Source organism: Nasonia vitripennis, chromosome 2 (assembly GCF_009193385.2).
Source record: "Nasonia vitripennis strain AsymCx chromosome 2, Nvit_psr_1.1, whole genome shotgun sequence".
Taxonomy (NCBI): Eukaryota; Metazoa; Arthropoda; class Insecta; order Hymenoptera; family Pteromalidae; genus Nasonia; species Nasonia vitripennis.
This window is the reverse complement of record NC_045758.1, coordinates 4,064,079-4,087,083: the sequence shown is the minus strand read 5'-3', so window position 1 is coordinate 4,087,083 and position 23,005 is coordinate 4,064,079. Positions and strand designations below refer to the sequence as shown.

Sequence of the window (23,005 nt, the reverse complement as noted above, 5' to 3'; positions counted from 1 at the left end):
TCTTTGTTTACCGGACATGTACACGCGCGCGTAATATCAGCGCGAAAGGAGGTTCGCAATCGGCTTATTTTCGACATCAAGCTTACAGGACTAGATATTTTCCTTCGACGAGTAGGCGTATACGCGTATCTGTACACCCTCGTAAAACCCATAACCGATGCCAGTGCGCTTTATATCCCATTATTATACCATTACACTAGCTCGTCAATCTAATTGATATCCCCTCAATTTTTGCTCATAACACAAGCAGACCTATCGGCGCTCGGCCATTCGTGTGTAACTCAACGCCGCGTAAACAGCCGAAGATATACGAGCCGCTTGTAATACGGCCCGTGTTGGAAAAAGTCCAGAGAGCACCGCTTCCTAAAACACTTTTAAAGCCGTCGCGTCTCACTCGTGACTTTCTTAGGCGCTACAATAAAATTAAACGCCAGCAATTTCCCTCCGGTTCGAAAACCTAATCAGAGTTAACGCCCTCTCGTCCGAAAAATCGATCGATCGATCGGCTATAAATCGCTCGGGAGACTGCGGCCGCAGAGACACCTGTACACCACGGAGGCGTCATTATACCGAGGAAAGTAAAATTTTTCCCTATCGACACACGCCCAAGATGTATATCGACGTATCTCTCTCTTTCTCCTCGCGTGCGCAGAACCGCAGCTTATACAGAGTCCGAGGCTCGAAAAGCTATACACCCGAGCGAGCGAGCGAGAGGCAGCTCGCGGCGCACGGAATGGAATGGCAGGAGTGTTACAAAATATCAGCTTTCACCATATCAGCACTATGCTCCGTTCGCTCGCCCCACGCCGCATGTGTGTGTGTGTGTGTACGTATAGGTATTATATGTAGCTCCGCGAGTCAGCGCGAGTATGTGCGGCGCAATGCAAAAGTCGAGCAGTGTAGCTCATGTGGTATATGTATTCAGGGAAACTCTGTTCTCCCGTCCGTTTCCTGCTCTGCTTATAGACCAGGATTGCATCGAAAGCTCTGCATACATCGCTTGTTTTGTTTTCTCAAGAAGAGAGGGGCGAAGGAAATCAGAGAAAAATCCTCGAAGTAACGCGCGGAAGTTCGAATCGAGTCATGAAGCTCAGCACTTTGGAAAATCCGCTTTGGCGGATCGAGAATTTTCCGAAGGACCGAGCGGCCCCGAATGAGTTTGGGAAGTCGATCGCTGGGTGGCCTGGAAGTCAATTTGTTACTTCGCGATCGATGTAACTTCGCGAGAGGGAGAGATGACAAAGTTGGGAATTTATATTCCTCGAGATTTCCCACGGCGGGAGGAGGAAATTGTACAGATGACAATAAGATTGAGAAAGTGACGCGTGTCTGGGGTATGAATATGCAAGACGATCCAAGGAGCTGGTGATTTACGGGTTGTTTTCAAAAAGCGAACGTTATCCGGTAATGCGTTAAGCGCAGGGAACATGAACTTTCATGTTATTTCAGGCAGTAGTTCGAATTTGCAATTCTTCTAGGCTGCAGCTGAATTTCCATAAAATTACACCGATAACACTCCTCGGAATGATTCACGCGTATAACTTTTATTGCTTAATTTAATCGTCGCATGGAAAAACCACAAACTAAACGTAAAATCAAACCAACACGTTAAGTCTCGCCGATTACCGCAACAATCGTAAACACTCGCTGACGCGTTTAAACAAATTTACTCTCGACGCGCGCGCGTAGTTCAAACGTAAACCACACTTGGAATCTCGAAGCGGTAGAATTTTTTCCCACATTTTTCGCGACGGCGCAACTCTCCGCATTCAGCGTTCACAAAGAAAACTCGCTAAGGATTTTCTGGAAAATAAGAGGAAAAAAAGAGTCATTCCAGCAGTTTTCAAATTGCAAAATCGGTGAAACGTACCCCAGAGGCTATACACGCACGGGCATTCCTCTTTCGTTGACGACCGTCATCCGCATGTTTGCGAATCGCCTGCTTAAGAAAGAGGGAGAAGAGAGAACGTTTCGCCCGAATATAATCAGAGAAGCTCGTGCAGCGACATTGAAAGAATGCACGCTTTTATTTGAGTCATGCCAGAGGTTAAAATAGTTCGGCGAAAATATCGATGAGCTAAAAGGACGTATCTATATTGTTCTCTCTCGGAGGAGTCGTAATCTTCACCTGAGAACAGCGGAAAGTTCGGAGTGCGAACGGGTATAAAGTAGGAATTTGAGGCAAAAAGTCGTCGAGCTAGAAAGTTGGCAAGGAGTAAATTCCTCTAAAAAAATCGATAATTGCGGGATTACTTCCATAAATCACGGCGCAGCGATCTTCTGTAATTATACGGAAAATGAAGGATTATCGATTAGAACGATTAATTTCGCCGTCAAAGATTGGTATGGTTGATTAAAATTAACATACGCTTATTGAAACCTCTGTACTAATTTACTCAATCAAAACCTCCAACGCTTACTCAGAAATCCCTCGTCAATCCTTCGAACGATCCAGAATACAATATCCTACGTCCTCCTCGCGCCACGAGCACTTGACTCCAGACGCAAAAGGAACGAAGCGAAGCTCGAAAAACATAACCCAAGGCGCAAAAGAACCAAGAAGACCGCACAAGCCATCAAAGACGTCACGGACAAAACACGCGTAGCGATATCGAAAACAAAAGTGATCGGGGGAGTCGAGTTCTAAGTACTCGCTTACACCAGCGGCGAAGGGAACCGAGTTTTTGCTCGGCCACCCACATTCACGTGTAGCTCCGCGTGAGCTACGAGAACTCAATGTTACTATGGAAAGTGAATTTTTTCCCTTACTACACTCCGCTAACCGGACTCTCGCTCGCGCGTGTGTCGCCGATGGCTTTGAAGTGCGCGAGTAAGTATATAGAGCAATCGAATGTGTGTTTATTCGAGTCCACAATGGGAAAGTGTATCCAGCGCAGGCTATACTTTTAGACCGAGAGAGGTAGGAATTCTTTTTCTTACGCTCTTGATTCGACGCGGGGTCAATGCCTCCTAATCAGATTCGCGGCTTGTGAAATCCGAATTTTAATGCAGCCGCGAGTTGACAAATAACCCGACGACTTGAGCGTGAAAGTTGTCATATGGATTTTTATATGCACTTACGCGCACGGATAAGATCGATAAAAATTCCCGGGCGATAGGATCACGTTTTGTTGAAAGTTCATTTCATTGGAAAATCACAAAAGTAATACGATCAACGCACACACTCGGTCGCGTTACAAAACGTGACACGATTTTACTTTCAAATATTACAAGCACTACACCACGCGGTGCATATAGTGTATGAAAGTGTTCATTCCGAATAAAGAAAAAGCAGCTACGTACAGGCAGTGAGCAGCGGCTTGTCTCGCATTCGAATCCGTAATAAAATAGAATGTCCCAGTAGAGAGAGAGAGAGAGAGAGAGAGAGAGAGAGAGAGAGAGAGAGAGAGAGAGAGAGAGAGAGATCATATGCAAAAAAGTTTTCGCAACACCGATCCGATCCGATCGAAGATGCGCGCAATACCAGGCAATTTCGCGTCTCGTAAAAAGAAACCCGCGCGCGCAACTACACTAATCAAACGCTACTTCGAAGTAAATAAATTCGGAATCTCTTTCTCTCTTGGCTATACCAGCGACTTTTGTCCTCGCTCGCACATAAACCAGCAGACGTACACGCGCTCACTCTCGGGGCACATGTTCTCGCTAACGAGTGCAGATCGCGACGAGGAGCCCGTATTCCTTCGCTGATGTAACGCGGATTCCTTTGAATTTCTCGGATCCGCGACTGCAGTGCGTTCAATTAAAAGGGAATTAAAATTCATGCGGATTGGTCGAGCTGTGCACTCGTGTCTAGGATGAATTAAGATTCCTCAATAGTATACGGCGTATACGGGGACTTTTGCGAAAGAGGAGAGAGATAGACGTCTTAATGCCGCGAAAGGGACAATATTCGAGATTATACGCTACGTATGCTTGTGTTTTCGCATGTGGTATAATTAGTGGCTTAATTGATAGACGTTCATTAATTAGGCGAGTGTGTATAGGTATAGCTGTACGTGATTGTGAGCAAGAGGAGAAACTCATTGAGCTGTTGGTGGATTATCACTGGATTTTACGAATTATTTATGTACTAGTGTCGCAAGCTCCTCGTCTACAATGTGTATGGTAGTTTTATTCCAAATTGTACACGCTGCTAAGTAGGTATACTGATTTATGCTGTCCGTTCACGTAACAAGCTATTCAAACGCATTTTCGCCGGTGTATAAAATACGTTTTACATCGCGCTAAGCATAGTGTTTACTCTCCGACAAGCTACTTTCGTACAAACAAAAATTATCCTATAAATAAGAAGGTGAACTCATTCTCGAATTCACAAATACCATGTGACTCACGCATCGAGTTCGTTTCAGAATGAAAACTCCATGAGAATAACCGGCGGTAATAAACCCATTGAATACGAAATTTGTTCATTGATGTAAGCGCGTGCTTTTAAGCGAGCAGAAATTTTCGAACATAAAAATGCTCCTACTATGTAATCCCTCGTCGATATATTCATATTTCTGCGGCGAGCGCTTGAATGAAAGGCTGAATCATCGGAAGCGTACACGTATAATATCGTAATTTATCGGATCCCTCGTAAAAGCGTCGAAGAATCTTTCCACCGGCTCGACGCTATATAAATACATTAAGTCCGCTGCGTATGTCTTCTCTACTGCCAGTTGTGTGTATACGGCAGAGAAGAAGCCATCATGAATATTTAGCTCGGCATTTACGAAAAGACGGAAGTTGAGCTTCGCGGGTTTTCGCCGGTGCTCCCATGTGAACACATACACACATACATACGAGCTGTTGTGGCGAGTTGAGCTGAGTTTGCTGAACTTTGCCGCCGCCGACGACGACGAGGAGAGCCGACCTTTCTGTCTTCGGGCGCCTGAGCCTCTACTTAGAACGAGATTCGCTCAGGGGCTTCTCTCGGCTCTAAAGATCTTCGCTATAGGCCAATCAAGCTTCTGTGTCTGGCCTCGTTTGTTCCGAGATGATAATTATCATTGTCGAAGGGGTATTTTTAGGAATTAGTGAAGGAAATGCCGTTTCAGCGAGAGATTTTATACACGGAGAACGAGTGTTTCTCTTCCTTGCAATTATGCGCGTGATGTAACGACTACGCAATGTCTATGGGGTTGGCAACGGGATGACTCTTCAGCTGTTTGAAGTAATATAATCGTGATCTCCTTTTCTTTTTTCAGTCTTAAGTGCACGCCGGCGTCGCTTGTTACAGCCTTACCTAACACCGTGATTATTCCACATTTTTCATTCGCACGTAGTTTAGCTTTGCTTTTTCGCGGTGTAGGAGAAAATTCCGTGAAATTTTCACTCGGCATATATAAATCAACATTATCGATCAAATTCGTTTTCTTCTCACACCTCGGCTTTTCCCCTCTTTTGCTTTCTAAAGCTCTCTATAACTCGCGACTTTCATTTACTTTAGAAATCCAAAATACGCCAACGATTTCAATTTCATCGGCCGGAATTTATAGATCAATAACTCCGTTTTAAATCCACGTTTAGTACTTGTCCAAGTATCCTACGCAGCTTAGGGAAAAAATTCGTGTCGCAAGCACAATAACTTGAGCCAAATTTATAGTACATAATTCCGCGTATAGGTGCATTATGCAACTTCGATCGACGACGACAAAATTGAGATTTATTCCCGCGGTGAAAAGCCAGTAGCGCTCGCGGGGACTAATTGGACGCGCTATACCTATATCCAAACCACGTATGTAGCACGAAAAAATCCAAACCAATTAAAGAGTTCCCCGTCAGCAACGATTCCTCAATGGCTCAATACGGAGAAGCGATGTCTCGTCCGACTACTGCGTTGTGCTTTTTATCATAAGGTCGTTCCTGGTTTTTCATACCCAGAATCATGCGCGCGAGAGGTACGAAACGAGTCTAACCGCATTTTGAAATAATGTTTCTCCTCTACTTGTTCGTCGCACCCGCGCGATAGACTTTCAGTTTTGCTGCAGCGAGCCGAGAAAACCGCCAATTCACTTTTGCATGAGTCTATCTCGTCGCCATACACACGTCCGTCAGTCGCCACAGCAGCAGCAGCAGCAGCAGCTGATCCTTCGCCGATGCAGACGCGCACAAGTCGAATTTCTTAACCGCGCATACGCGAGAGGCTGTATGGTTGAGCTCGAAAATTTATGTTTTTTCACCGCTGTATGTCGATTTTTATCCCACTGTGTGCCAGTCGTTAGAACTCGTTTTCTTGATTAGCTTGCCACTCGGTATTTCTGATGATTTTCTACGTATCGGCTTGCGCCTGTGTGTGTGTGTGTGTGTGCGCGCGGTCTTTTGATACTCTGTAAGACACCCGTATTCTCGGCCGTTGCTGCGGTGAATTGAATTTTTAAATACTTTGTGACTGTCGGCTTTTTGATATTTTGCTGGTAAATTATTACGTCTAATGCATTTACGCTCGGTTGGGGAGTGGAGTCGTGGAGTGGGTGAAATATGCTTATGATTCAGTGTCGGTCGATCTATTTATAGCACTTGTCAATCATCTCTGAAAGGGCTTATCCGAGTAATTCATGCCAATAGATTAAACTTATTATTTTAGCACACATTCTTAAGATAGCTGGTAAGTACACGTGGATACTTTATGTAACGCTGTTATAATAATACTGCATACCGAGCGGTTCAATAGAGTGTCCGAAAAAAATTATAGTATAGATAGTGCAATTTTTGAGTCTAGACGTTTGAAGATTAAAAACTAAACGCCGAAACCCTTAGAAGACCTTCTAAGAAGTTTACTTTGGAGGTCTGTCATAAAAATGATTGAACGTACGTCTTATCGAGGCAGAGAAAAAATAATTAATGAAACATCAACACGTATCATGCAACGCGTAATGATAGCACGAGAAGCTCAAGTAAAGCAGGTTCAAGAAGACCGTTTTGACATGGGTATCACACCGCTATATCTACACTCCACGCACAAATTCTGATGAGGGAAATGGAATAGCTCCTATGCGCCACCTATCTTCGCTGGCTGGAAACAAGAGCCTAAGAGCTGTGGGAATGAAAATAAAATATTCGTATATTGATAGAATAATACAATATTTCTACGCTTCTCGCCATCTCGCATACGAAGATCATACAAGAAATCGCTTCCCATCGGCCAAACAACCTTTTTCCGAAGGGAGATGAGAAAAAACGATAAGTTCGAACAAATCGCGTGAAATCGCGATAAAAAGTCACGCGCGCGGAGTTAGCTCTATTCCGCGCCAGACGATTTTAATCAAAAAAAAGCCCCTCTGCTCGGCCGATTGCTGGAATATAATGTCGAGAGAAGGAGAAAAATGTAAGAAGCCGGTAACGGTTTCATTACAACATGCTTGACAGCTCGGTGAATTCTGAATTGCAAATTGAAAGTTCGAGCGCGAGCAGCGATGATCTGCCCCGGGATGAACCGTTAATGTTAATTCCACGAGTTTTAAGTTGCGCGCGGGAATATCGGCTCTCGATAGAGAGAAAAGTTCCCGCGCGACTCGAAACGTAAATAAGGCTCGGAGGAAGCACTGATAATCCGCGGCGACGACACGTGCCTCCTATATACTGGCCAATATGATATGCCATTTTAATCCTCGAATCGGATACGCGCGTCTGCGACCTTTTTTCGAGAAGACACGCCGTCTCGCGTCTTGTTTTCGGAAAAACCCTTGGCTTCGCATGCTAATCGATCGGAGCACAGGTAATTTTTAAGTCGTCTATGCAATTACGCTGCAAAACACATCGCCAATGTCGAGTTTCATTCTAATTTCATGCTGCGCATAACTGGCCAATTATCTAAGCGGCTGCATCGTTTTACTTTATTATTGAACGCTTGTTTAAAATCGTTATAAAAATTGAATAACTGTAATTACGGCTTTATTCAACGCTAACTTTTTGCGAATTCTTATAGAGAAAGTATGCGAGAAAATGAGCCGATGTGTGTACGTGTGTGTGGCTATATAACATAATAACCATATATGAGATGAAATTTTTCAGTCCACATTGCCGACACAGTGCGATACACCCATACGCGTTAACTAAACGGAGTTGAAAAACCAACGCGCGGATAAATCGTTGCACAAAAGACTCGCGTATACGAGTGCAGGTGCGCACACACACGCACACGGCTTAATAACGATTGGAAATTTCGTTGACCTTTCTTGATGAAAATGGCAATATCGCCTCGCGGATGTACACGTACACTCGCATTGTAAAGTACTCGCGGGAGCAATAAAAGATTTATACTCTCGAGGCCTAAATAATAGATCGAGAAAAATTCGTCTTATCAGATAGAATCCCAATCGTAAATTCATATAATGCACAATACGGCCTAGGATGAAATTCATGAAACTATAAGCGATACGCGTCCCATCGTTCCCGGACCTTATCTACTGGCGCGCGTTCGCACAAAGGCCGGATTGCAAGAAAAAGCATCGATCATCCTCTCGCTTAGAAAATTGCAAGAGTACAAAGATGCCCGTTGACTCTCGATCGGCACTTCTTTCGTCTCGTGAAAGCGCTAGCGCGGGAAATAAAAGTTTCGGGCCTCGACGATCTGTATCGATGGCAAAAATAGAGACGGGGAGAAAAAGAGCTGCGGCGGGACTCTCGATCTCGATAGTGAAATTGCCGATCGAAAGGAAACACTCTCGTTATCTGTATAATACACATTTCGAAGCGTCATCATTCCGCGCGAGAGTTATGAAGTCATTTGTATCGCGTCGGTCAGTTCGCATTGTGTTCCATACACTTATCGATAGTCCAATCGTTCTCCGAGCGAAATTTACGGTTCCGAGATACGCGATCTTATAATTCAATGAGGTAAACATCGGAACGTCCGCAGGCTATTATAATTTTACAATACTCTCTCGGCCTTTTCATCTACACAGTGTGGAGAGCACAGAGAGCCTCGTAAACTTCTCCTCCGCAGAGCCATTACCCATCCGCCTCAGTCACGACAGCTGGCTTATGACGACGCGCTCTCGAATATCCTTGTCTTTCTCTCTGCAGCGCAGCTAGAGAAGTCTGTATAGGTGTACAGCGGGGAGCTATAGAGACGAGAGAGCGGAAGACGGAAGGAAACTCTCTCAAGTGCACCGAAGTATAGTAATTAGCAGACTACTAGGTAGAAAGTGTCGCTCGTCGCAGCGGCTTCTTCCGAGCTGTTGTAGAAGCCGGGAAAGAAGGATCATGATCTTCCGACGTCGACGTCGCGCTGATGATGGTACAAAAAGCGCTGCTGCTCTAGGCTTGTAAATGGAGGGGACGTTTTACGATTCTTCTTCTCTCGAGTACAGCCGCTTTGCGAGCCGTTCGGGATAATTTCTGCGGCAAAGCTGTTGCTCTCTGCTCTGTTGTTGTACGCGTTTGTTTTGTTGTTTACTTGTGTACTGTCCTTGATTATATCGATAAGCGAAGCGATTAAAATTTCACTCCGCGAGACTTTCATCGCGCTGTTGTACAACGTATGTACCGGTATTGTGCGAAAACTCGTTTACAACGACGGGCTGTGCTTTGAATCGCTGCTCATGTAAAATAAATAAGTGATAATAACGAGTTTTGACTCGTGCTTCGAACTCGGCATTGTTTGTCCGCTTTTTAACGCGCGTGTAATAAGCAACGCGCCATTATCTTTTGCATAGTGTCAACTGCATAATTCTCGACACTCGCGACAAATATCGCAGCGTTTCGCAACAACGCAACGCGATTAAATAATCACGATGGCGCCAAAGGCTAGTCCTAAAAAACGTACCCGGACAACGCTAAAAATTTACGATCGCCTTACATGCACCCGAGAGATCGACTCCGACAATGCCGTTAAGATAATGAAACGTCCGCATTAGGCGGAAGAGAAGGAGGAGGTACAAGAAGTCGCCCCCGCGAAATCGTAATATTATATCGAGATAACACACACGTAACGATCGAAATCGAAATATCGGTCGATCGTTACGCTGCGGTGCGCCGGGCAAGCGCGCTCTCGGCCACATCGAAAACGAGAGTACGTATATAAAGCCTTTTTAGATGGCGTATCTCGCTGCTGTTGCTGCCCTCGCTTACCGGTCCCGCGCAGCCGTCTTGGCCACTGCCGCCGCCACCGCCGCCGCCGCCGGAGGAAAGTGTAACGGCCTGGATTGTGTCAGAGAAGCGAGAGAAATGAAAGTGCTCGGGAATCGCTTGCTACTCGGTCGCATGATATTCATACACACATATACACACGCTTATATGGCTCTCTGCGTATGCGAGTGTGTGTACGTGTGCCGAGAGAGGTAAGTATAATGCGATGGAGAGTGAGAAGCTGGATTATGCTGCCCCTTTTACGCTCGACTTTTCGAGCTCGAACGGAATAACGTGTTTATGGTTAGCTGTTAATTAGGAGCTTTTGATACACGTATTGTTTCCAGTTGGTCCGGGGCGAGGACTTTCTTCTAATTAAAACGTGTCCCCCCGGCGAGCTTTTGCTTTTTTTTATCCATCGCGATACAGCCCGGTGAAAATGTTGCTGTTGCGAGCGCATTATGTAAGTGACGTAACAGCGCGCAGAGGCGAAATGTTTTATGCGCTTTTTCTCTTCCCGCGTAGAATAAAATAAACGTAACGAACTAGTTCGCACGCGAGCGCGCAAAATTCGCCTCACGAACGGACATTGAGATTTAATTACGTTCCCGCGAGTGTGCAGTGCGTTGGTCTCTTGTACGTCGAGCTTCGAGACTTGACTCGTTCTTAGTATAACCGGCTTACATCACAGCAGCTTAGTTTTTGGAAGATCGTTATTCTTTTCAAGTGAACGAAAATATCAATTTTCCGCTTACTCCGTACAATAAATGTATAAACACAAGGAGTGCGTATACACAAGCAAACTCGCCGACGACTATTTTCATTATTATCCTGATAATAAATTGTGCAAGTGCCATTACACGGTTATAGCTTGCATAAGCGCAACTAACAAATATATAATATCCAATATCTCTCAATTCGCGGGTTGTTGTTTCTTTTCGCCGTATTTCACCATATTAAATTTTCCAACCGTTTGCCTTTGACAAACCACTTCGAACCTCTCACGCAGTCACTCTCGATAAACACCTCAGCAGGTGCTACTCGCGCGCGACAGTAATTCCCAAGACTGAGCAATAAAACCAGCTAACCATCGGCTCAAACACAGCGTAAACGCTCGCGCGTCTCTATTTTTTCTGAAATGGAAAGTGTCGAAAAGTATACACACGAAACGGTGATTAAAAAAAAAACACACGCCCGAACGGCGCCGCTGCTCTACTTGCCTGCGGCCTTCGTGTCTATCTGTGTGTGTGTATGTGTGTGTGTGTGTGTGTGTGTGTGAATAAGTGTAAACTCACAGGTCCTAATTTGTCACTCTCTCGACTCTCGCTCTTTTTTTCTCGCCGCCGCGAGGAATCGGCGGCTCGTCGATTTCCGGCTGACACTCGTGGCCTCTGTTTGGACTTCGGTAACGGATTGACTCCGCTGAACTGCATTTTCTATCGCGCGTGTCCAGGTAGTTTAAAACGGGTTTGCGCGCGAGTTTTTGGCGCTTTAATTTTCTTAAGCGCGATCGCGCGGGCCGAATAAAGGAAGGATTTTAACTAGGATCCGCGTTTTTTTAAGGACATTTTTATGGCGGATAATAGGAAGCCCGCCGTTGCATTTCTTTTTTTTAAATTAGTCGATATGTTAACAGCGATCATTTGCATAGACCGCTTTCGCAAGGTTGTTTTATTGCCGACGCCGATTAGTTCTCTTTTACGGTCTGCAATTAGACCGTGTCACCCAAAATTTTCCGTTGATTCGAGGCGAGAGTGTGTGTGTGTATGTGTGTGTAAGGTTTGTTAGAGGTTATAAAAAGAATTGCATATACATCACGGTCAGTGACTCACGCGCGTTATCCAATGACGCGTTTACCGGAGGATCAGATTCCTCGACTCGACATCGCAGCCGATGATAAAAGGAGAAACCGTATCGTCGAGACGCACGTATAAGGCGGAGTATTTATCAAAGCCATTTGCAAAGATACATTCACGCTTACGAAATACCCGATGGTTATTATATTCTTCGAATAAAAACTCGTAAATCAGCAAGCGATTCATTAGCCAAAATAAAATCCTCGTACACACGCGCGCACGCTCCTTTGCTTCCAGGCAGCGCACGGAAAATACACACGAATTTTATCACGCGACTGCACCCGTTGAATTTACCCGTCGCTCACGTACGCGACATTAATCTCGGCACGCACGACGCAGCTCTGTCACACTCGCTCTCCCGGTCCTTGCCACTACGCTGCGCTGTGTGATGCTGAGCGACGCGACGGTGTAGCCGTCGAAAAAAAAAATCGTCAACCTTGAAAAATCGTCCGCCCGGGAAATCGCTTATTATACATTATATTATACGCTAGAGGAGCGTTCGATCGACACCTTATCAGGCAGCGATGTATGACTTAATTACGCCGCGGAGGAAAAGAAAGTCGAAAGTGACAATCGATAGGCGTCTCTCTCTCTCTTGGCTTAACGATCCAATAAAAGCGCTCGCTCGCCGGTTCTGGAACTCGAGCTCTAAGTACTCGCGAGGTCGCCGTCTCCGACGATCGAAAATTTCTCCTCGCGGACGTCTATATATATATACACAGAGATCAACGCTCTCCCTCGCTCTTATCACGCGGATTGGAATTATGCTTTCGCCACGGATTCCACCGCGGGAACAAGTGTCCCAGAACCGCACAATGGACTGCGGGAAACGTTAAACTGCGCGCGAATCTGCATTTTATCACTCCGCTCGCGAAAGGCAGCCATAATTGATAGACTAGAGAGGTGGAGAGGGAGATCCTTCCAACTTCCGACTTTCGCCTGTCGGATAGCCGATAATGCACAATACGGCTTCCTGGATAGTCCTCCGCGTTTGTGTGCGTCGAGTAAACACGCGCGCGCGTATACTGTCCCTTGCGTGAGTCAGGTGTCTGCGCGTTATTTGTTCTTCGCGGGCTCCTTTTCTGCGCGGTCTACTCTCTTTCTCTCTCTCTCTCTCTCGCTCTCTCTCTCTCTCTCTCTCTCTCTCTCTCTCTCTCTCTCTCTCTCTCTCTCTCTCTCTCTTGGGCACGCGACTCATTGGGTAAATATATGTCCGCCTGGACTGTGCTCGCGGTTGAGTTTTGTGCTTAGACGACTGAAGAGAGAGAGAGAGAGAGAGAGGGGGGTGCGCGATGGTTTGCTGGGCAAACAGTTCGTAAAGTTTGGACGATCGGCGAATGCGAAATATATAAAGCGACGTTGCGAAATATAAACAGCTAGTTAGGTAAAAAGTTGGAAAAGACTGCGCGCGCGCGCGTTGCTCTTCACGAGCCCGCAATTATATTTCATAATGTCTCTATTGTCGGATTACAACATTGGGGCACCAGCGGCGTAACGCTGTATAGTCTATATATAGTATATTTACCGTCCGCAAGTCGTTCTAAATATCGGGCCTCGTGCTCTGGGACGAAAAGTGTACGCTTGTATTTTTCATACAATGATTCAGCTAATGAAATTAATTAAGGAATCATAAATACAAGCCGGATGACGGCGAATCTGAATTTACAACGACCATAATACAGAGTTTAGATATACGCGAATTTGCAATTGTAAGTCTTTTCTTACGCAGCGATCGTCGCGAGAGGCGATATTTTTTCCAATAAAAATGTAAATGTAAGCGCTGAAAAAATTAACCGACCAGCGTCAACGCCAGCCGCGATAGCCCCTGCAAGAGCAAGTGCGTAATAATGCAAATTTCGCCAGGAAAGAAGAGAGAGAATGGAGTGTCGATATACAGCCGAAATAGAGTGGGAAATCAAGTTTCTAGATACGCGCGGGCTCTGTCTATCCGTATAGCCGAATTTGAAACCGTACGAAGTTGCGTTATCCGACGTTATCCGTGGGAACTTTTTGGCTTCGCTTAGCGCGTATGTTTATTTTGATTTTCGTGGAACTGGGAAATTTTTCTTCGCATCGATCGGTATAATCGAAAAGAAAGTCAAAAAAAAGAAACTTACGTCATGTATGGTCGGCGGGCAAAAGTCGATCCTGCTTGCGTTGCTGCGTGCTCTGTGTCTTCTTCATGTTTCCATAGTAACGGCGTGCGAAATCCTCGTCATCCTTTTAGTGCGACGCTCGCGACACGGACACGATTATTCGTTTCTCGATTCAATTTATCTCTTTTCAATCTGTCTCTTTCTCTCAACTTGTATAATAACTGTTCACTGCGGCTCTCCTGATCGTCACTTCACCAACACCCACTGGCCGATGTTTTGAACTTCGATGATCTACGCGGCTCCTTCCGAGTCTTCGTTGCCTTGATCGGAGGGGAGACTGAAAGAATGAGTGAAATTTTAGCATATCTGACTTCCGCTCTCGGTCTTGCGACAGATTACATTGACGGGTAATCTATTCCGATGCGGATTTTATGTAATATAGCGAACGTAGGAAGGGGATAGGTGTAGGATGTCACGTGCGCGCTGTGAACTTTCTGTGAAAATGTTAGCGACGTCGTTTAAAAATAGCGATAATCATACGGTGTTTGCTCGTGATTATTTCGTTGCCAAAAGTATTAGCGCGAGATGGCGAAACTTTAGCGCGAGTACGTGAATCACAGTCAATACCCGTTCGAAAATAGTGAGTCGGCCGCAGATAAGGCGCAGACGACTAATAATAGCGAGTAACGTCCAAATTTGAAGTTCAAATATTTTTACGCATCTCGAATCGTTAAACATCCGAGCTGCCCAAGGCCATCGACTAATTATCCGCTAACGAACGGATTTATAAATTTTAATATTCGATTTAGCATTCGAGAACAATTAAAACTCATATAATATGTGAGAACGCACTACACGCGCCATTTATGTAACATCCAAGGTACGTGATATCACTAGGTACAAAATACAAAACTTTTTTTCTGCGTAACTCCTCCCTATCCGACTAAATCACACAGCGACATTCCTCCGAGCATGTACATAATGGAAAAGTACAGTACAGCACACCGAAATTTTCGAAACTCGCGCGCATAACACACGAAAAGCAAGAACGAGTTTCCCCTCCGATCAACGACAATAATCTACGGCACAGAGACGTCCGAAAACTCGTCCTCCCAGTTGCGCAAAGCGACAGTTACACGCATTCATTCGAGAGAAGCCCCGCAAAAAGCATATCACGCACAAAACGCATGTAAGACTCACACGCACGCTTACGCTTGGGCTTATCAGGATGCGCACGTCCGCGCTTTTCCAGAAAGCCAACGGTAAAAGGACGCGCCTCGCGCTCACGCGTATGCATTTCGGCGGCTCTTTTTTCGAAGCACCTGCCGCGAGGTACACCATGCACATATCTATATGTATTGTGAAGTTGGGAAACAGAGCGCGCGCGCGCGCGCGACAAGCGCATAATAACCGTTGCAGCGGTGTTATCGGCGCGGAAAGAGCTTTTTATGCTTTGTTTGACCGGCGATTATTCGCGCTTTAGCGAGCTATTTATTTTCGAGCGTAAGGTGAGTGTACGACGATGATTAACCGGCTATTTCGGGAAACTCGTTATTTCTTTCCCCTCGCTCGCGAATAACGAATTTACGCAACGATTATAATGGTTCCTTCCGTCGCGGATTTGGAAACGCTTTTGAATCGACCGTATAGCCTACAGCGAATTACGCAAGAGCTGCGCGTATCTGTAATACACGCACACATGCGAGCGCTTTTTTAGCAGCCATAACGCGCGTTTTATCGATGCATCCAGCCGTTCCTTTCCTCGTGTAATAAAGCCCGGCTCCTGGCGTTTTTTGCGCTAATAACTCGACTAACCGACACATCCATGCCTACTTTCCTGCACGAAAAGAAAAAAAAAAGAACACGCATGCGTGCGTGTGTGTGTGTGTGTGTAGGATTCGACATGCGCGCACGCGAACACCTCCTCTCCCCGCGGGATTATATAAACCGCGTTAATTATTTAGTTTTACACTCGCGTAGCGCTAGCGTGTCGTACTTTCTATGAGATTTCAATTTCATTATCCCGTGCGTTAAAAAGGCCCCGGATTAACATACCGATCATGAGCCTTTCCTGACGTTTACGCGCACGTCACACGCGATTACTATATAAGAGATGCCTCGCGATCGGGGTCTCGGGCGGCAAAAAACACGGATTGCGTAATTAACCGATTTCCGCCCCAAAAATACGATATCCTTATATCAAGGATCAAATTGCATCGGCATTTTCCCGCCGTTCTTTCACTCTGCCCTAGTCAATGTATACACGTATACACACGCAGACGATCTGGTAACGCGTTTCTCTTTTTCACGAGGACACGCTTCCCGCATTATATTGCCCGGCGCCGTAATCTCTCGATCCTCCTTTGTGCGTTCGCGTGTGTCTTTTTTTTATCCCCTTTCTTTCACCTTTCTCTCTCTCTCACTCTCTCTCTACATTAGCGCGCGCTTCTGCCCGACGCTTCGATTTTGAAGGAGAAAAAATCTGTCGAACGTCACTGGCTTCGCGAGATCGGTTTTTATACATCGTGTATAATACCGGGGCCGATTCGAGATAGCTTTCGCGCCGGCTGGCAAGCAGCGGCGCGAACTCGGAAAGAGTTATGAAACTTACGTGTGGTGTATAATTCGAGCTTGGCGCTCCTTACGTAAACCCTCGCTTTTTTCGCTCCCGTGGACTTTCGACGCTGCTGCGGCTGCTACGGGGGCAGCAGCGTTTTCCAGCTGTGCTCTCACTGCCGTGTTCGGCTCTTCTTCTTCCTCTTCTCCTTCTTCTAGTGTGTGTTCACTCTGTCATGCGTATTACTAGTCACAACTGAACGGCGGGCTTTTCGAAAATCGAGAAACGCGGCACACCGGGAAACTCGATCCTCTCGCGCGAAAAATCGGTAAGAAACGAACGAGGCGAGGAGGAGAGAGAGAGAGAGAGAGAGAGAAAGAGCAGTGGGCAGAGAGGCCGGCAGCGCGTCGAAAGTCTCTGCAGCACGCTCTCTCGACTGCTGCTGCTCAGCTCCGGGCTCTCTGTACAAAATTTTAATGCGAATGCGCGAACGGTCTCGGTCTAACTGCGGGCCAGCGTAGCGCCGAGTCCTCGTAGCTCAAAACGGCCGCGCGCGCTCACTTCGCCGAGAGAGGCCCGAGAGGTGGGGGGAAAAGCGCCGACCGGCTGTGGGTCCCAACGGTGGGGACTGTGTTCAAGCTGTACACATAGCCCGCACCAACGACGAGTGATTGTGCACGCGCTAAGATCGTTGCACGACCCGCTGCGCCGGCAAGAGGGAGACTTTGCACCGAGGCCGTACACTGCTGCAGTCTACTCTGCTCCGATGGAGACTGGCGGCTTTTGTTGCTGACTATCTCCGTTTGTACCCAGCAGAAGCGAATATATCGCGCATTGTCTTTTCGGGGGACTCTGACGCGCGGAAGCGAGGCTAGACACGAGCGAGATGGATGGGTTTTTTTTCGGGAGAGGAAGGCAATCGCTCGACCTTTGATTGGTGGACTGATAGATCGGCTGTAATTAGAATGGGAGTCATCGGGTGTTTTCGTTTGCATTGTTCGCTGTTTGTGCTTTCGATGGATATTATGCAGGCGGGGGGAATTTAATAATCACCTATGCTCGAAAGTATCCTGGAACCAGTTACACACACATACACGCGCGATCAGAAAGTTGTGAGAGGCTCGCGGGGGATATTAAAGAGCCGGCTTGATGAAACAGCGGAGGATGTTTCCCCATGCCAATTAATGAAACTTAACAATTTGTTCCCCTGGACCGCTGGATAGGTGTATGGCAAGATAGCGATCGCGATTTCTGGAAATCTCGGAATCTGCCACGAAAATTTCTATTCAATCGCGCGGCTGCACACAGAATGGACAACTAAACTTTATAACCTTACCACTGATACGTTTACCGGGAAGAAATTGTTAACCCCGAAAGATGAAAGATGTGTTGTACACTTGAAGTTGGCTTTGAATAAAAAGAAAGCAAAACCAGATTTCGTACACGCGAACATAATATTGTCGATAAAAATTATATTTTAAAGAACGTATAACAAGAGTTTTGGCACCGTGTAATTATCGAGGTACAAATTTGAGTCAAACCCCAAACTTTCCTTGAGGACATCAGAAAGTTAACTTTTGACTGATTTCGTAATAGCTGACGATGGGCGAATTTAAGAACTTGAAACTTCGGATATAATTATACGGATATACAACAGTTGTAAAGTTAAGTTTTTTCTTCGCTTTCACCATAGTGAAACATGACGTTTATACCACCTCCGCGATGTTTGATTTATCATTCGTGAAGCCATCAAATTATAATAAAATGTTACCCGTATAATACAAAGCAAAGCTGTACAATCGTTATCACACAAATATTTCCTATGTAATTATAACGAGGAATCAAATGAATACTTGGCGAAAAAACCATATTTTCTGAGCTCTTCACTTTATTTACATATAAATGAGCCCGAATTATCATTTCCCTAATCGATTTTCATTAAATTATAACATTTTTCATAAGTAGCAAAAAGTGCCTTATGTAATGTATTAACATACATCGTCACTCCTGACAAGCCGTGGCAGATTGAAATTTACGAGGGGAAAGACCCACTTTTTTCGCCTGTGTGGCACCAAACGCTAAGCTTCCAAACTCTATATGAGCACTTAATTTTCTCAGATCCTTATCCCGCACGCAATGATAAATACCCTTTACCCATACAGCGACCAGTTAATAAACTCCATCAACAATAATCCAAAACTCTCAGGCAACGTCTCATTGAAATATTTCACAGTGATTCACGTTCCTGTAAACCAATAAACGGCGCCGACAAAACACTTATCCACGCCCCTCAGTGTATCGGCGATCGTCGAGTCGTGCACGTCGACAAAAGAAAATTTATTAGCAAACATGCTAATAATAAACGGGTGTATTTTAATGCTTTTCCCCGACGACCGGAAGTACAGCAGCTGCGCTTTCTTAGCCGGCTACAGCCTGCGGATATAATAAAAGCAACTCTGTGGCTTCGACCAGGTCGTCTAACCGCGCCGTACCTCAAAACCATGACGATTAAATACACGGCATTTTGTCAAGCAAGTGCAGAGGGACGATGTGTGGCGATGCGATGCTGATCTATGATACTGAAAGGAAAAATCCGCCACGATAGCCGTCAAGCCTGAAGCCGTTTTGGACTGAGCTTTCGACTCTCTAGTTTCTGGCTAGCAACGATAGGTGGCGCATAGGCACTTTAGTATAACATGCATAAGAATCCGGACGGAGAAGGTATATATAGCGGTGTACTGCACATGCCAAAGCTGCCTTATTGGGCCTGCTTTAACCGTTCATACTACAGACCGTGAACTAATTTCCATTAGTTTTTGCTGTTTTTCGGTAGAATTAAAATTTAAATGCTTCCACGCGTCAGTAAAACATGCGTAAATGATTGAACGAACATCCGCTTCATCTCAAGATTTTTCAAGAAAATTCGGTTCTCAGCTCAAGAGCGCATTAAATTAAACCTTAGCAACCCGTAATAGATATTCGGTAGAAAGCGCGCTCTGCTCGCCGAGTATATTGCCTTTCTCAATGCGAGCTAGATGCTCGACATTTTAGTCAGGAATTTTAGGTCCAGTATAATCTATTTGCGCTTCATTGACGAGAGCGAAGAGAAATCCGGGATTTTTTAACGGCGCGACAACAAAGACATTGTTTCCATCAACCGAGAAACGACGAGAGCCGAGCGAGGGGGAAAAAAATCTGCCGATACCAGCGCGCAAATCTGAATACCTCCAACGTCGCTTAAATAGCCTGGCTTTAAGAGCGCTCGTAAAATTAATGAACTTTTAAGTGTACTCCACGACAATCCAGTAGTAAAAAAACATCGGAGTACATCCCGAGCTTCGCCGGAGATGGAGCACACACGTGGTGAAACCTGTGCGAGTTGCTTAATAGCAATGATTAATGCATGCGCCTACGCTCGGAAGAATAAGTTGTAAAAAATCCGAGGAGGGATTCGCGCAAGAGCTACTGACATCGAAAAATACTATGCTTCGTAGGTTTTTCTCGCAATTTTGGCGCAGTTTTCACGCTAGTTTATCAAAATAACGATAGACGTTATTGTTAACGCTTCGCACGCTGACACTTCCGCGGAGAGATGTGAGCAACGCTTTTAAGTGGAAGCTCACTTGTACAGCGCAAACGGTGTGAGTTTAACATTTCGCTGACAAGCGTTCCACATATAATAATATGCATATTATACAGATTAGAAGAATTTGTTCCTTGAATCAAGCCAGCTTATTCTTTTTTTTTTTTTTTCAAACTCCGCTCTCTCACGCTTGACGAGAATTTCATAACAAGAGCTTTACCTGGAAACCGGTGGAAAATCCCCATATTCAATATTCCTCCGTAAAGCAAGCATCCATTGTTTAAACAAGATATACGCACAGCTCGCTGCAATTATCATCTCCGCAAAGCGGACGCACCTCCGCTCGTTACACATCCCGCAAATCAGTCGAAATTACAGCGAGAGCTATACTACTCTCGCTTTTCTTCGTCTCCAGCATTCCTACTCTACATACGTATAGACACACATTGCGGAGCGTTCACTGCATTCCTGCAACGCGAACCGCCACCGCCGCGCGTGTTATTCCTCTCACCTTCTCCATATACCTATATACCACACTGCAGCGCTGCCACTACCCGAAGACCTTCGCGGGCCACAAAGGAGTATGTGTCCATCTGCGTCGCCGCTCTGTCTTTCGTTCTCTCTATACATGCGCTGCTGGACCCCCGGTGTGTATACTACTGCAGGTATAGAGGTTCGACGTGTGTACGTGTATACACAGAGTTATGTCTGTGTGCTTTTCTTTTTTTAGAAAGGTCCCGCCTGCCTGCGGAGAGCGGGTGTATGTATGTATACGTATATCGAGTGGCCGCCGTTGCGGCTGCATATTTTCACGGATGTTTTTGTACGTATGAACGCGGAACAGCCGCGCGTCCGAGAAAACGAAACCGATTCCGTTGCTGATGGCGTTGCGCGGACTGAATTTTCATTTTCAGCCGCTGTTGTTGTGGGGGTGAAGTCACACTGTATAGAAGAAACTCATTATTAAAAGTAACTCAGATTCTGTCAAAAATAAACAATTCGGACAGTTGTAGCATGAGCAACCCAAGTAGAGGCAGTTTTGGCGTAGGTGACATACCGCTATATATCCAGTGAGGTGCGTAGATTTATATGAGAGAAACAGGACGCCATCTAGATTTGGAGAGTTCAAGCAGTGCGTGAGGAGTCAGTCCAATTGTTTTGTCGTGCACGACTGTTTCTACTGAATACATTCTTTCAATTCGATGACTCACTGAAAATCCGTAAGTTTTAGGATAATGCTGAAACATGTGTTGAGGTAGAAAAACTCTATCTATTATTCATTATCGCAAACAGAGACGTCGAAACTCCAGTGATTTATCGCAGGAACAAAACAAGAAATTCGACTTGTTAACGTTGAATTCAAAATTTTACATCTTTTTACCGTTTTATCAGCAAAAAAAAAAAAAAAATAAAAAAAATATGTTATATCTTACACCGGACTTGTGATTCAAGTTGCACATAAGATAGTTCAGTAATGTGACTCACTGGTGAGTCATCGGTGTATTACACGGGGCACAAAAACAGTTTGTAAGTCAGACGAACCGATAAAATAAAACGCTTATGCCAGTGTAATTAGTGGACGTAAAAGCAGTTTCTTCATATGCATAATTTAATTGCCAAAACAAATGTGTGTTTTGACACGTAGTCCGGGCGATTAAGATATGCATGTGAGGAAATTCGATGGAAATTTGAAATGAAAATGAGTATGACGCTGTGGTCCATTCGAGAACGCCCTTGTTTCCGTCCTTTAGTTACGACCTGATAAACAGTCTATCAGTAGGTTGAGATCATTTTAATGGCAAATTTGCATCTCGTTTCAGGTCAAAGCTTTGCTCAATGGCCTTTTGCATAAATGGCTCACACATCCTTGCTATTTTGGGCGGTTCATACTATCATCGTCGATAAGAAAATTAATTCAATGTCTTACTTTAGGTTTACGAAATCTCAAGTGACGTCGATACCCTACGAAATCTAAAATTAGAATACGTTTGATTCTTGAGTACCCGCGTGTATGATCATCGATATTTAATAGTTGTATACGATCTGCGCGATGACTAACTATGTATTACGTAGTTTAAGTTTTTTACACGAATTTTCAGTCATCGCTTCAACACCGAAACTTCATCGCGGAAATATCAGAATCACAAAAAGATCTCTGTATAGAAATGGTTCGAGATATTTTAATCACCGCTTCAGAACGATGCTCTATCAATTACATTAATAAAATCAAGAACTTAACGCGCTGCGTAAAATTTATAGCCGATACGCCGATTAAGTCCATTAACGAAAATTTCTCGAAACTCGAGATTAAATATTCCAAAGTGTGCACGCGCTATCTATAATGTACAGCCATTTTATTGTGGCTCAACCACCTGTCGCAGTTTTATAACAATCGATTCATTTCCTGTGCGCGCGAGTGTTTTTTCAGAGAATCGCGGCACACGGTCTCGGGACGTCGGATAGCTCTTTGGAATTGATTATGTCTCGTTAACTTTTAAACGTCGATTCATTAAAATTCAACATGCTCGAGGTCATCGATCCTTCTCGATTTTATCCTCGATCCGCGGCGAATCGTTAAAATAACTTGTGAACTCTGTGCAGAAAGCATGGCTGAAAAGCCTGTGACTTGACTTCTTCAAAGTGATCGTGATGAAAGTATCGAAAGCAATCATCAGTACGTTATGAAGACCGCGAAGTGCGACTCGAACACCTCAGCGTAGCGTTTAGGAAAATTTAGCCGCACAGTAAAATCTCACTCGCGGACCTCCTAAAGCCCACTTTGGAATCAATCATCGTTATACACAAGCGCGCTATACCTGCGCAGTATATTTCCCATCTACAT

At 45.1% G+C, this 23,005-nt stretch overlaps 1 protein-coding gene across 3 annotated transcripts in view; it reads right to left on the bottom strand.

Annotated features, from left to right (window-relative positions):
* LOC100120812 (venom metalloproteinase 3-like) overlaps positions 1–17,250 on the bottom strand; it is a 77,632-nt gene extending 60,382 nt beyond the window's left edge. For 2 of the 3 annotated variants that reach the window (XM_032597141.1, XM_032597138.1), the window contains exons 1-2: positions 16,635–17,089; positions 14,045–14,360 (exon numbers count right to left, since the gene is read on the bottom strand). The gene's annotated coding sequence lies outside the window, so the exon portion shown is untranslated. Of the gene's footprint in view, positions 1–14,044; positions 14,361–16,634 lie in introns of all 3 variants that reach the window. The other variant, XM_008211383.4, reaches the window with a different exon arrangement.
* Between the last annotated feature and the right edge of the window lie 5,755 nt (positions 17,251–23,005).